This window comes from Lycium ferocissimum, chromosome 12 (assembly GCF_029784015.1).
Source record: "Lycium ferocissimum isolate CSIRO_LF1 chromosome 12, AGI_CSIRO_Lferr_CH_V1, whole genome shotgun sequence".
Taxonomy (NCBI): Eukaryota; Viridiplantae; Streptophyta; class Magnoliopsida; order Solanales; family Solanaceae; genus Lycium; species Lycium ferocissimum.
Window position 1 is genome coordinate 907,441 of NC_081353.1, and position 4,724 is coordinate 912,164.

The following is a 4,724-nucleotide window of genomic DNA, read 5'->3' on the forward strand; positions in this document are numbered from 1 at the left end:
TGCTTGACTACATCCCCCGGGGGAAAAATGGGTATTTCACGTTCGGGGGCCCCTGCTAAAATTTGGGAAAAAACCACCAAAAAAAAGTGAGCGTGAGCATGAAAGGGGATAACAAGAAAGGGGGTAGATCTTCGGGTCCGATGGTGAGTTTAGGGGGCACGGGGCTTTTTTAGGCATTCGGGGCTTTTGACAGTGCACCTCCCGGTTTCGGGCCCAGATTTGATAGATCCCCTTTCGGGCCGGCGAGTTTTTATGGTTCACAGAGAGGGATTTTGGGCGGGGAGGCCACCCCTGCCACGAGTTCCCGGTGTTGGAAGTTACATTGGGGCCCGGGCGTTAAGTTCGAGGTTTGCTATACATATTGTCGGCCAAAATACTCGGTTCCCCCGGGGTTAGGGGTAGGGCCCCCCCCCGGGTCGGAGGGATTTTTTCTATACGCCCGGGGCCGGGTTCAAGCGCCCCCGGCCATGGAGGGAGGGAGAGTCCCCGTTCTAGTGGTCCTCTCATCGTATTTATGCTTTGGGGGAGGCAAGATCTTGGCTTCCACGTGTTACGGTATATTATCGATATTTTTAGGTATACTTGATAGATCGGCTCCACATTTTTATATGTTACTCCACATATTGCGGGTCGGTTTGGGGTCAAAAAGAGTCGATCAAAACCTTTTTTAAATGTCTCCCGTTGGTGAATCGGTAAACCATAATTAAAATTGTTTGTTGTGATTTGTGACCTCGTACTATGGGTTTACTTGAGGTTTAAAAAAGGTAGATTTTGATGTTATCATGGGTATGGATTGGTTGGGTTCTTTTTTCGTTGATTGTAGAATGAAAATGGTTCGTTTTAGTTTGGGGGAACCCCCTTTTTAAAGGAAAGGAAACTTGGCCAAAAGGTAGGTTTATTTCCCATCTCAAGGCAGGAAAAAGATCCAAAATTGCATTTATTATCTTTCGGGTTCAAGATGTAAAAATAACCGCCAAATCTTGCGTTCCTGGGAATGAGCGGGTTTTCCCAAGAGTTAGCCTTCCCCCGGAAAAGAGATTGATTTTCTTTTTTATGTGTTGTCGAACACCAAACCTTCTATTCCATTTTAGAATGGCTCCCGAGTTGAAAAAGGTAAAGGGCAATTGAAGGTTTCGAGAAAGGTTTTTTTGGCCCCGTTCTTCCCCCGGGGCCCCGTGTTATTTTGCGAAAAAAAACGGCTCCGAGAATGTGCTTGCTATCGGCAAAGAATAAGGTGACGATTAAGAACAAATATCCTCTTCGAGGATTGATGACTTAGTTTTCATACAAAGGGGAAATGGTTTTCAAAGATGATTTGAATCGGGGATCATTAATGAGAGTTGGGGGAAAAATACCCCAAGACGGGCCGAACGAGATATGGCCACGGTTGGGGGATGTCATTCGGGCTAACTAATACACCGGGCGTATTTATGGATTTTATGAAAAGTGTTCGGGCCGTTCCGATTTATTTTGGGTTGTATTCATCGATGATATCTTGGGGGGATTCAGGTCAGGGGGCATGCGGATCTTTTTGTTTGTCCTTAGGTTTTTAAACTCAAGTTTTTGCCAAAATTTTTTAATTGTGAGTTTTGGTTTAACCGGTGAATTTTTCAGTTTTTTGGTAAGGTATTCTAGATAGCTAAAAAAAGGGGTGAAGACTTGGCCAAAGGGCCCCGACTCCCGGAGGTTCGTAGTTTTGGGGTGCAGGTTATTACGGGAATTTGTGAAGGCTTTTTTTCTATTTACCACTCCCGGGGGGGCCCAAAATGGAAAGTTTCAAAGGGTGAAGGGGCGGGTTTCCAAGAGCTAAAAGGGAAGGGTTTAAACCCCACCCGACACTTGAGGGATTGGAAGGTTATGTTGTTTATTCGTGCCCGGGGATTGGGCTAGGGGGTGTTGATGCAATGGTGGGATTGCGTATGCTTCAAGGCAATTACAAAAAAAAAAAATTATCCAACTCGCCCTTTAATTGGTTCGTGATTCATGCTTAAAGATGTGGAGACATTATTTGTATGGTGTTTTGTGGATATTTATACGATCAAAAAACCGTATTCTTAAACGAAAAGTTGAATTTGGGCAACGACGATGGTTGGAATTGCTAGAAGATTATGAGTTGATATCCTTTTTCACCCCGAAAGGCGAAGTTTTGGGATGCCTTGCCAAAATCTATGGGAAGTTTGTGCGTTTTTCCTGAAAAAAAAATGGCTCGTGACTCCAACCCTTGGGCCTAGGGTTCGAGTAGGGGCTCGGGGAGTATGGGGGCTACCGGGGTTTCCGGGCCCTTGGGTAGGGAAGGAAGGGGCGACAAAACGAAGATCCCTGCATTTGTTATAGGATCCCCCTTGAAGGAGAAGTCTTTTTGAGGTCTCGGGGGATGGAGTTCCATTTTGGGGGGTTTGTTTTAAGGGGTTCGCCCCCAAAAATTGAGAAAGCCCTTTCTCCCGTTTTGTCCCGAGCAACGAAAATGTATCATATCTAAATTTATATATTGGTGGGAAAGGGATGAAAAGGATATAGCGAATTTTTAGCTCAAATTCCCCTGAAAAAAGGAAAAAAAGAGCACCAAAAACCCGGGGGGTTTTGCAAACATGAAATTCCAACTTTGGGAAAGGGGGAAATAATTAACATGGACTTCATTCGGGCTACCCCCTTCTCGACGTAAGTATGATTCTTTTGGGTTATTATGGATAGACTCGGGGGGCTAATTTCACCCTAACTACTAGGGGGAAACAAGCAATTTAAAAAATAGGGGACTTCACGGTGTTCCACTATCTATTATCTCGATAGAGGAACTCGGTTCCCCTAATTTTGGGAAAACTTTTCCCAAAAAGGTTTGGGGACTCGGGGGAGCCTTGACGATATTTCACCCCGGGGGATTTGGAAAGGGGGTATATTCGGTTTTTAATATGCTACGGGGGTGTTTTAAGTTTTTTTGGATGTAATTGGGATGATCTTTACCCCTTATTGGTTTTTTTATAATAATAGTTATCATTCTAGCATCCAAAAGGCAAAGTTTAGGCTTTTTATGGCAAAATGTAGATCCCCAAGGGTTTCTGGAGGACCAAAATTTATAGGGCCGGACTTGGGCCCCAAAAACCATAGAAAAGAAAACTCATACAAGATCGGTTTTTACGCCCAAAGTCGTCAAAAATCCTATGTAGATAATCGTCGGGGATTGGGTTCCCCGTGAAAAAATTGGGTATTCTTAAAAAACGCCCAAAGGGGGCGTTAAGATTTGGGAAAAAGGGAAATTAGTCCCCGACTTTGGGGCCCAGAGATTGTGGAAGGTAGGAAAAAGGGCACAAGTTAGATCTACCTCCGATTTGGGTGGTTACCCGTTTTTTGTCATGCTTCGTAAAGTGTTGGGAAACCCGGGGGGGGCCGGGATGTTCAAGTACGGAAAGTTGACTTATGAAGGTACCCTTGCCATATTAGATAGGCAATCGGAGGCTTAGAAACAAAGAAGTGGCCTCGTTGGTTTTTTTGGAGAAACAAAAACCCAAAAGAAATGAAGGGAAGCGTAAGAAAATAGGTCCAAATATCCCCATTTAACCCCCGGAAGAGATCCAAGATGAGACTCATGTCACGACCCAAACCCGGGGGACAGTGCCCGGTGGGCACCCGACATACCCATTAATCGAAAAAAACAACTTGGCATACGGAAAAGTAAACGTGAAATCACCATATACTTTTAAACATATCGGTCCAAAATTTAAAAGGGGGATGTTGCACTAAAGCAAAACCCTCTGGGGGGATGCCCGAAAACAAACCCCACGGGCACAATTGAAACAACTACCCACCACAAAGGGCTCACCTCAGGAGTAATAAGGAAAACATATGACGGGGGCGGGGCCCCCCCGTCCCCGAAAAGACATATACTACACTATAAGCGAAAATGTCGTCCAAAATTAGGCTCAAAAAAAGGGGGCGCCCAAAATACGAATAGATATCCCCGGGGGCGACGAATCCCCACGAACATCCGTACTGCGGCACGAAACGTGTACCGAGAATGTGGTCAAGATTTAGTCAGAAATCATAGAAGTGTTATATCCCCGTATTTGGAACGTTGGGACGATTCGGGTTGACTATGATATTAGGGTAAGACCATTCCGGACAATAAGTCGAGACGTTTGACCTTCGGTTGTCGTAAGACCTAAGTGTGCATGAGTTTATTGGCATGGAAACATTTGGGAAAATTTGGGACCAAAAGTGGAAATTTTGGAAGTTGAAAATTATTGGAAAAATGGGCCATGCAGGCCAGCCACCTTTGGAGTGGGCCATGGCCACATGAGTTTTGCAACCATTAAGTGTAATAAAAAGATGACAAGGTAATCTTATCTCTTCATCTTCATCCTTAGAATTCTCAAGAAGCTTGGAGAAAAAAGAAGAGAAGAGAGGGGTATAGTGTTCGGCCAAGGAAAAAAAATATAGAAGATCAAAATCCTCTCCAAAAAAATATTTTCCAAGCTTTTCAACTCATTAGAAGGTGAAGAACAACAAGGAGTGGTTGTTGGAGGTAGAAGAATCAAGCGAAAGAAGGTAAAGGACTAATCCTCTTTTTCATGTATTATGAATGGTTTATTGCATGCTATGGTATGTAGAAAATAAATGGAATTCATGAAAATATGCATGTTGGGGTGTTGGGCCGTGTAGGTGTATATGTGTGGGGTTGATGAATTTGTTGCATGTAGCATGGTTTATGTGTGTGTTGTGGTATGTAAAAA